Raw genomic sequence first — 11,399 nt, 5'->3', positions numbered from 1 at the left:
GCTTTTAAGGATATCCGGTTTTTCGGGTACCCGAATTTGAATATTTTTACATGAATTTTAATTTTGTACATTTCAAATTTCAATTTGTGAATAGAATTTCTTCCATATACTAAATCAACTTTTAATTTAATAGCTTAAATACTTAAGATATGGGGCTTTTGCCTCTTACTCTTTGAAAGTTAAAGGAAAATAGGTTTAAAAACTTAGGTTTTTTATTTTTTTATTTCTTAATAAACCGGATACCCGATTCTCTTAAAATAAATACCCGAACCAAAAATTCAGTTATCACATAATAAATACCCAAAACTGACCCGAATTTTTGGGATTAGTTCGATTCAGTTAACGTGTTCAGTTCAGTTAACGTGTTCGATTTGGTTAACGATTTTTTTTGCACACCTCTAGAATCAGTTTCCTGGATGACCCTTATCATTTAGTATCTTCGAGATGGGATCTTGCCCAATGACAAGGTTGAAGCAAGGACCCTGCGAACAAGAGCTGCTTGTTACACGCTAATAGGAGACCAGCTGTACAGGCGAGCGTTTAGCGTCCCCCTTCTCCAATGTGTAACCAGTGAAGAAGCAGACTAAATCATGCGAGAGATACATGAAGAGATCTGTGGTAATCACACCGCCGCATGATCTCTCGCCAACAAAGTTGTTCGTCAAGAGTATTACTGGCCCTTGATCCAAGAAGACACCTACAACTTTGTCAAAAAGTATGACAAGTGCCAGCAGTTCGTGAACATACCACGAGCTCCTTCCTACCAACTAATAACCATGACCAGCCCCTGGTCATTCTCCATGTGGGGAATTGATCTCATTGGTCCCATGCCAATTGGTAAAGGGGGAGTCAAGTATGCAGTGGTCGCGGTGGACTACTTCACCAAATGGGTTGTAGCATTCATTAGCCGTGATCACCACCAAAAAGCTCAAGGACTTTGTCTTCAAAATCATTGTATGCCACTATGGGATTCCTCATACCCTCATATTTGACAATGGGAAGTAGTTCGATAACGAGAAATTCAAGCAATTTTGCGACAAGCTGGGTATCCATAAAAAATTTGCCTCAGTCGCAAGACCGTAAGCAAATAGTCAAGTTGAGGCTGTCAACAAAACCATCAAGCACACTCTGAAGGCCAAACTTTGCGCAGCCAAGGGAAATTGGACCAACGACCTTCATGAAGTCTTGTGGGCCTATAGGACAACTCCAAGAACCTCTACCTCAAAAACGCCTTTTTCGTTTGCATATGGCTACAAAGCAATGATCCCTGTGGAGGTAGGGATTGGTTCACTTCGGAGGGACCTATTCGGCGAAGCCGACAATGAAGCGCTCATGTGTGCAAGTCTGGACCTAGTTGAGGAACATCCAGCAAGGCTCAACTAAGAATAGCAGCCTATCAGCAACGCGTTAAAAGGTTCTTCGACTCTAAGGTCAAAAGAAGAGACTTCCGGGTCGGTGACCTCGTTTTAAGGGAAGTCTTTCTCGGTACTAGAGAACCAAGTGCGGGAGTTCTAGAACTGAACTGGGAGGGCCCATACCGTATCGCCAAAGTAATAAGACAGGGGACTTATCATCTCAAAAGGCTTAATGGTTCCAAAGTACCCCGAGCTTGCAATGATGAGCATCTCCGACCATATTATCAGTAATTCCGAACTCAATTGTTTCCTTGTAAAGATTTTACTTTTCTTAATTTTCGCAATCTTTTTAAATTGTGAGTGTACAGTTCTATTCATTTGTAATCATTTTCCCATGTATACAATTCTGTTCACATAAACTTGTACCAATGTTATTGTAAACAGTTAGAATGCGATCTCATATGTAAGAATGCAAAAATTGTAAATACTCATGAAAGATTAAAAAAAGAAATGTCTTTATTTATAGAAAAGGAAAGTACATAGGCATAAAGGGAGAAAACAAGAGAAGCTGATCACTGATCCTTATCCCCAGGCTGGTCACCGATCGCCTGTTCGGGTGCGGGCTCCTCTAAAACAATCTCAGGATGTTCCTCTTCCAGGTCAGGTCCCCGAGCCGCTTCCTCAACTTCGGCCTGTGCCATGGAAGCAAGCTCGTTCCGATATTCGTCAAAGAGGTCGGACAGATCCATCTTAGGGTTCTTTGAAAGAAGGGCAAAGATGGACTGAATCATCCATTCTGTAGCCCTACTCTCAACCTCTGCCTCTTATTACTGCATCTCCGCAGTTAGTGAAGTGACGAGACCTTGGGTAAAGTGGAGTTTGGCCTCAAGCGCTGATCGCTGCTTCTTAGTATTCTCCCACAACTCGCCCTCTTCCCTCTTTGCTCGCAAGGCTAGCTCAGAGGTCATTTGCAGCACCTGGTCTTTCTTGCCAGCCTCCTTGGTGAGTCTGGCCACAGTCCTTTGGAGGTCTTTTACCTCCTCACTACGCTTCTCTAGCTTGGACTTCTGGAAGTCCACCGCACGAAGTATAGCATCCCTTTCGGACAAATGCTGCTCCGCCTGAGCAATGGACAGGTCCCTGTCTGTTCGCACGACCTCTGGCTCCCGCTTAAGCTGCGCATTCTCTTCCCTCATCTCGACCAGTCCCTCAGCAGCCCCTAGCTGGACCTTCTGCAGGGACAGGTGCATGAGAGCAGGGCCTACATAACGAAGAGAATAAAGTTAGTCCCTTATATTACAAAAGTAAATGTCCTCGCCGAGGGTAGCTCGTTTACCTTACTCAAGTGGTGGAAGGACGTGGTCATCAGGTTCATGGTGTCGAAGGCCATGAACTACTCAGCCTCCACAAGCCCGTATTAGAGCAAAGCAAAGACTAGCGGCTGTAAATGGTCTAATAGATGACCCATTGACTCCAGTACGGGGGTGTCTGTGCCCGTAGTAGGTAGAGTCCCCTCTACCGACTCTTTCCCGACCTCCTCCTAGGGACTACGATCGCCTATCTTCCCTGCTGACCCCCGGAGCGATAGAGATGCCAGTCGCACCCCTAGCTGGCCCTCCCGAGAGAAATGCTTGGTACAGCTACGACCTCTTAGGCTGGACGCCCAAGCCCTCTGGTTCGGACTTCGACTCCTCAGTCTGAATTTGCCTCCTCTTTTTAGGCCTTTAGGCCATGGTTTTCTGCTATGGGTGAGCAACCGAAGGTTAGGCAGCGCTAGCAGGTCGGGCAGGATCAGCTGTCGATGTGCCTCCGCCGAGGAGACTGCTGGGAGCTGCTCCAGCTGGACTGGTGGAACCCCTTCAGGGGAAGGCGAATTGTCATGGTCGTGGTGACTTGGGCACTCTGGGAGCCATAGTCGCTGCACGTGAACATCGTTAGGAAAATAGTTCGCTACACGCAAAGTCAAAAAGACTAAGGTTAAAAGGTTTATCGATGAGGTCTCTCAGGTCGCTTCTAAGTTGAAGAAACTGTATTTTCGCAAATTTGCTGTTGTCACGAGCAATCTTGCGTCGCGACTCTCTTCAGGCAGAAAGCCAAAGGTTGTGATCCTGTCCAGATCCGCAAGGAGCTCTAAACTGGTCGTCTTATTAGCTGCGAAGAGACAAAGAGTTCATTAGCAAAAAACTAAAGAAAATTCGCGAACTAAAAAAAAATGAGGACCTACTTGGTTCCTGAAAATGGCAAATGTCATTATAACGAAAGAAAAAGAACTTATCTCATATGGTCCTACATTGCTCGGGTAACTGTGTATCCCCGCTTCAATGGTAATTCGCCTGGAAAGGTAGTAAGAATCCTGGTCCTTACTCTTTTTCAGGATGTACGAGAAATCGAGCTCTAGCACGGTTAGCTCGCCCAATTCGTTTTCACGACATGCGATGTACATGGCCACGGCTATCATGTACGTGTTCGGTGTGAGCTGCAATGGTGCGACCCCGAAATGGTCGAGGATCGACGTGATAAAGGGATGGAAAGGGATCAACCTGCCACCCTTGAAAATGTCCTTGGAGATCGCGGCTAACCCTCATGGCAGATTCCGAGCTGTGTGTGTCATGTCTCGGAAGACCTCCACGCTAATAGCATATTGGTCTACTACCCTTTGAAGCTCATCGTCTATAAGTATCGATAGGATCTCTCGAGGGGGGACCTATAAGAGCATCCTGCACAGGTGAGTTGGTCCCTTCCTCGACTCTAGTCATTGGGGGGTTCATTCTACTGCGGTCTACAAAAGCAACATGCAGGGAATCACTCAGTCTTCGTACACAGCTTCGTACGATGACATGGAGGAAAAAGAAAACACTTCCTTCCTTAAACCCTAGAAAAACCCTAACAGAATACTCCTAGAGCCACCACCAATGGCTCAATCCCAAAGAGAATATTTCATCTCCGATCAACTTCTGACAGACTATCATCGCATGGCAACTATAGAAAACAAGAAATAATAGTGAATGTGGCAGAAGGATCATCCTTACCTCTTGAAATGAGAAGATTAGTCCTTCTGCTCCGGATATCAAGCGTGCACCAATCTAATAGACAAAAAACCAAGGCTCACGAAAATCTCTTGCTCTCTCTGAGAAGATGAATACTGTGGCATTGCTTGAAGTGAACTTGGGGTTTTATAGTGGAGGAAATGGCGCTTTGGTTTCTCGAAATCAAATGATGTTTGGACGGAAAACACATCTCACCATTGATCGTGACCACGTGTCACATATCAGCGAAGAAGAGTGACCGTCATGCTTTGAGAAACCAGATCATTGTCCTTTTCCATTGAAACACTCAAGCAACGACACATTTTCCCTCCTCCACATTAAATGCGCTCACATCCACATTTAATACGCTGAAGGGGAATGTCGTTTCAGCATGGCTCGCATTTAATGTATATGGCTGGCACTTATTGCGCGCAAGACATGTCTGTTAGAACAAAAGATACTTCATTAAATGTATCTGCTGCAAAAACGCAACGGATGACATCTGAAGAGGTCGTTATGTGCAACACTCTTCAACGCATGTCTCATCGCGAAGCGACATGACTCTTCGGCTTGGATGAGCATTGGTCGCAAAGCAACACGATCTCTTGCCTTACGCAAAAAATTGCGCAAAGTGCAATCAGGTCGTGAACCTCGAACGAAGATCAAGGTCGTTGTTGTGGCACTGAATATGGTCTAATTCAGGTCGTTGACACTTAAAGTAAAGGCCATTGCAGGCGCCTGCATGAAAATGTTTCTTCAACCTCTCCGCATTCAGGTCGGTCAACCGATGTTCAAACGCATCAAATCAAGGCATGACATGAAGTTCCCAAGGTTCGATTCTCAAACCTTAAAAACTAGGAGACTTCTGTTATGCCTGAAAAAGTAGCGTTGACGTAGGACCCTGTCAGCACAAGTGGTCAGAGCTTAGGTAAGTCTAGGTGCCGTTTAGGTGCAGCCACGTCACGCACTGACGCAAGAGGCGTGCTCCAATTAGTGCAGTAGGTGCGCGTCAGGCTAGCGAAAGGCTGGAGGTGATCCACGTGTCCAACCTTGCAAAACTCGAGTGAATTACTCGAGCAGGTGAATAACGGGGTGCAAGGAAGGATTTGCACAGCAATCTAACCCATTCACGGATTTAGTAATCATTACGTGATTTCATCCCACTATAAATAAAGGGCTCTTCTCTCGTTTGTGGGATTAACTAATTTCTCTCTGTAATAGCTTACTTATCTTCTCTCTGTAATAACTTACTTATCTTCTCTTTGTAATCACTTGTAAATCAGCTCGCTGAACTCGACCTGACCTCAGTATATTAATACAATATCAATGGACATAGGATTCGCTTGTTGAAGTATCCGAACTACTTTAAACATCGTTCTCCATCTTTTATCCATTATCATACCCCCAATCGTGTGTGTTCTGTGAGTCAGTTTAACATTTCACACGTGTTTAGTTGGTGTCAAAATCACGCATCAACAACTATCAATACTTTTTTTTTTGTGTGTGTGTATATATATATATATTCTCCAATTTAGATGTCCTGAAATTTTTTAGTTACACATTAAAGGTGAATGTCACAAACCTTACAATTAAAAGCTAACGACTAGATGCTCACCTTTGATCTGAAATACGGAAAAAAAAATTACAGAAGATCTGCATTGGGAAATTTTCATATATATAATCTCCATTAAAACAAATAGGACATGATTTGGATAGATGTGTGAAAATAAACAATAATTAAATATATAAATTATATAATAGTCACATAATAATAATTATTAGTTTGTACAAGTAAATGATTTGAACAAAACCCAACGGCGGATTACAAATTCAGCAATCAGGCCCTGTTGTAGAGTAAAAAGGAACAGCAGTGACCTTAATTAAGCAGCTAATACGTACAGAAAGCTTGTTTGTTTCGCTTATATCTGTTTAATTTAATGCAATTATGTGTTGGAATAAGAAAGAATTAAAGTTGATAAATGAATTAAACAAAGAATAACAACAGTTTGATTCACTATTATGAATGTTTTTTAGACTAGTACTTTGGACAAAATAAAATTGAGTTGAGTTGTGTTAGTTTTATGAAAAAGTAATTATTAATGTTTTTAATTGAATAAAATAGACGTGGGTTTGAGAATATTAAAAACAATGTATTTTTAAATTTTTATGATAGAATAATGAAAAAACATGTGAAAGCCTTAACTCTCCTTGTTCTTGTTCAGCACAAAAAATGCAGAATCCATAACCTAAATCCTAACCTAAACCACTGTCTCTCTTTTTTTTTTTTTTTTTTTTTTTTCCTTCATAATTATTACGAGTCGCACTAGTTTAGAAAATAATTAATCACAGGTCAATGTAGTACTTGATCGGTACAATATCACAATAGCCAATAATATTGGAAAGAGGAAAATTGGTAACCACAAGACGTATGTCTCCTCAACTACAATAAATAGAGACAAAGAGAGTTTGAATGTTTATGTAACTATAGATTCTCAAGAGTTCCTAAACGGGAAACCAGTAAAAAAAACAAAATATTAATTGGTTTTCTAATCCTCGAGCTAGCTATATCTTGAATATCAAACTATAATTGATTAACTCTCAATTTTGGATTATTAATAAGTCTTCATTTCCTTCTTCAAGGTTGAATCTGAATTGTTAGTAAAACTAGTGCTAAAGAATCACAGGCCATCCTTGAGAGTATAGGAATTTAAATTAGGCTCTTTAATAAAACATATAAAAAAAAATTATTTGGGATAATCGAGGTGTTCAAGCCAATTTGCAGATAATGGAATATTCAAGCCAGCTTGCACGTATCTCAACTAATTTCAGAGATTCATTGAACATCACAAACTCAAAAGATCAGTTATAACACAATGTTATTGTAGTAAATGACCTCAAGTTTAAACCCAAAAACTCAGAAAAAAAAAAAAATTTTCATTAACCACCAGGCGACCCTGGAGTTAACATTGAAAGTTCGTATAAAAATTGAATTTCATGAGTAATGTTATGGAGAAATTGCTCTACATATAAGAATTTCAAATTATAATAAATTTCCTCATTGAACTCTAACCCATATGAAATCTTGCCAATCTTTTCATCGGAATATAACACCCAATTCCGACTAAATTAGTGCTAGCTAACAGAAAGATTATCAATATAACCATTAAAATATATAGAGCAAGTTGAGACACCCTTTGTCAATATTTTGTTCACGTATAAGAGTTCACATGCTGCCTCCCTGAACAACAATTTTAAACACCACTGCCTCATCAAACTAATTAATTCCCATTAGAAAATCAACCCAATGCACACCCGTGACGGTTAACAGCCATAGAAATGTCAATTCTGCCATCTCTCTCTTTCACGAGCGTGCATGGTTAATCTGTGCCCATTGAAAACAGCAACATAACATCCAATGCTCAATTCATTCTCTATATAAACAATTCGGATCCCTCTCCAAGTACACCAAGCAATAACAACCAAAAGACTAGCAAATATCAAGGAGAGCTTCTTGGAGAGATCATAATATGGAAGCATACACAAAGCTGTAATTGTGGGAGTGGTTTCGGTTTGGCGATTGGGTCCATGCCTTTGCGATGGAGAAGAAGAGTGATAACTGAGGCATTTGTGGTATGACCAAGGAAGGTCTCACGGCGTGGTGCGCCATTTGTCACCACCCAGAGCACCGCGCCTCCTTCGCCGGAGTGTTGCTCGGCGCTATCCAAGGCTAACTTCCAATGCTTCTGCGGGTTCAAGATCGGGTTGTTAGGTTTTTAGGGATAGACTTCAACCAAGCCATGCAGCTTCCTACTAAATGCAAGTCCCCAACTCTTCCCATTGCTAATTAGATGTTTGCATCTTGCAAACACAAAAAATTAATGTTTTATTTTCTTCTTGCTTGTGTTCTTGAGTTTGAAGGTGATCAAGTTGACCCCTTGAGGGTCAATCATTGTTTTACTTTCATCTTATTTTGTGTCGCTCCACTACTGTTCAACTAATAACATATATACCAAGAACTTTGGTTATTAAAGTGTATGTTCATTGCTTTTATATTTATTTTTTAACAGTTTAAAAAACGAAAATTAGCAACCATCTATATAATTAAAACATAGTTTGAACACTCAACAATTTTATTCTTTTATTTTGTAAGAATCAAATTAATGTGAAAGTTAATTATATCCTAGCTATAATGTGAAAGCATGAAATATAAAAATGGATTGGATATTTTTTTTCAAACAAGGGAATTGTAGAGCAAAACGTCGCCTTGAGGCTTATATGATTACACTGGTTCTTGGTCATTATGGGCTAAATTATGGACGTGCATTGTTCCATTGATATTGTAAATTCTTAGCTTCACGAGTTGTTTATATATTGAAGGAAACTATTGCATTCATACTGTAAGCACATGTTTTTTGCTTGTGGAGAGTTTCTAATAGACTGAGAAATATCAGACAAAGGGCATCAAAATATCACAGTCTGAAATAAAAAATAGATTTGGAGACAATATTGATGATCTTTAGGGAAGCTGACAAAAAAATATTATATACAGACTTTTTACTAATTAATTCATAAAAATTGATTGTTAAACTATAATTGAATGACATAAAATTAAAATTAAAACATATTAAAATAAATGGTTTGTCAAACATGCACATTTATCATTTCAATCTAAAAGAATAGTTTATGAGTAATATATTATATATAATATTACTCATGAATCAAACACTTCCTAAATCTAAGTGAGCAAATTTAACTATTACTTTCAATTTAATATTATATATATTATATTATTTTCAGTCAAGATGTCTTGATATTAACATACCATGATATATACCATAGATCTTAATGTAAAATATATTTCAATCCCATGAGACAAATTCAATGGTGTGTATAAACATGATCTGATAAGTATATCAGGACGTCCCAACCAAAGAATTATTATATATATATATAAAACTCTTGCAAATTATAAACAGTAATGTTAGGTTACAATCCAACCTCATAATCTTTACATGATAACCGCAATTGGTCAACTTCCAAATAGACAAACGAGATCATACATATACAGAGTAAAGAAGTTGTGACTTGTGAACTATCATTACTCAATTATAAATTTGTAATTGAAGATTAAATGTGAAAATATTTGTAATTAGAAACAGGCCAGATGGGGTAGATCCGACGGCTCACATTTATTTGGGCCGACCCAATACTAAACCCACCTAATTCATTGCCCCTATTTATAATAAATGGAAAAATGAAAACAAAATGGTAAAATCGTCCCTCGTCCTAAATCCTTTAGCAAGCTATGTCAGATTACCATACAAAATGCTCTGCAATCTGTCGTTCTCTTTACAGAGTACAAAATCTTTCTCCGCCGTACACACCACCACAAGCCACCGCCACTACTACCGCCGTCTATTCGAGACCTTTTATCTCTCAGCTCTCATTTGTTCATTCTCTATATCTCAAAGATCCCTCAATCTGGGTTCGAAGTTCTCAGGTACCTGTGTTCTTATTTGCCCAATACATTTACATGTTTATTATATAAAATGGGTTTGAGCTTCTCACTTAGAATTGGGGGAAACTTTCTTACCTTGTAATCTTCATGTTTGCCAAAACCTTAAGCTTGCTAAGTGTTTGAACAAAGTTCTCACAATTTTGAGCGTAAATGAGGGGTTTTGGGTTAGATTAGTCCAGATTTTAAGTTTGTTGACTTTTTTGAGGTATACGAAAAAAATGGAGATGGGTTTATATCTGTGAAGAGAACTTTGCAGGAGATTATTTCCTTAATTGTTGCGTTTTGACTTGAATATGTAACAGTTACAGTGAGATGGGTTAGATTTAGGACTATAACGAAGTACTTTATGAATGCCGAAAGTGATTCAGGTTCTTTCTCTCTTTTTTTATTGATTGAGAAATTATGTTTTTTTCAAAAGTTTAATAGACGGTCGATCAACGGTGTGATATATATGGGGTTGGAGTTTGTCACTCTGGGAAAAAATTTGATGCCTTTTTTTGTTTTGTTTTGTTTTGATTTAGAGTATCGAGAATTCTTCAGTCAGCCACTCTGTAATGTTGAATTTCAAATGAGGTGTAACTGCTCGAAAACCAATTTGCTTCTGCTCTTCAAATTGCGAGATTCATCCTTGAAGCTGGTCTAGTAGGCAAAGCCATTCTTTCTCATATCAATAATTATTGTGACCTTCACACAAAATAGACTATGAAGTCGGAAATGCGAGGAAAAAATGTAGTTGATAATTTTATTAGCAGCAGCCAATAAAGTTTTCTAAGTTAAATTTGAACACAAATCCCCTTGCAGGTAGTGTCCAACTGTTGAGACCTAGACCTCAACGCAACGCCACTCAAGGATTGTAATTCGGAACTCAAATCACAGTTCAATCTCAAACAGAACAGAAATAAAACAGGACTTATAGAATTATTGTGTTTTGATTGCTGGACTGGAAAAGAAATACATATAGTAATGGGTATGTAAAACCAGTATGGTAAAACAACGCTGGCTAGCTCTTCTGAGGGGCTAGTTCCTCCCTAAATTCTTATTCACAAAACAACCGCCTTTTACAAGAAATTCCCATAATTATAATCTGCAAGTCACACACAGCTGATGCCCTGCAGATGCCACAGCAAAACTCCCCATGGTGCACACCTGCTGATGGCCTTCTTGTTAAGCAGATTCCTGCCACGTGGGTAACTAATCCCCATTGCGCGCACCGCTCGACTGGCTCTTGTTCCTTTTGTAAACGTGGAGTAGTAGGGGCGTACACCCAAACTAACCATGAGTCAACATAAAGGCAAGTTTTGTTCTAATTATCGAATGTGGATTGAAATAAAAATTATAGATTAAAATCTTTGTAATTAAATTAATTATAATTGTTTAAAATCCGAAATGTAGAAAGACTTAAAATCCATTTTTAACTAAATGTTTTTGTAGTTAAAATTTTATTAATCTTAGTTAACATATAGTGTTTCATTTTCAGAGTACAGATTGTTTTTTCTTCAT

General features: G+C 39.1%; 1 non-coding gene across 1 annotated transcript; it reads left to right on the top strand.

Annotated features, from left to right (window-relative positions):
- The first annotated feature begins 10,437 nt into the window (after nucleotides 1–10,437).
- Nucleotides 10,438–10,556, top strand: LOC116112395. The gene has a single exon (XR_004125246.1). It is a non-coding gene; the product is annotated as a small nucleolar RNA snoR77 (small nucleolar RNA).
- Nucleotides 10,557–11,399: the final 843 nt, after the last annotated feature.

Source organism: Pistacia vera, unplaced genomic scaffold, assembly GCF_008641045.1.
Source record: "Pistacia vera cultivar Batoury unplaced genomic scaffold, PisVer_v2 Contig660, whole genome shotgun sequence".
In the NCBI taxonomy this organism is placed as follows: domain Eukaryota; kingdom Viridiplantae; phylum Streptophyta; class Magnoliopsida; order Sapindales; family Anacardiaceae; genus Pistacia; species Pistacia vera.
The sequence above is the reverse complement of the archived record's forward strand: the minus strand, read 5'-3'. Positions and strand labels throughout refer to the sequence as shown.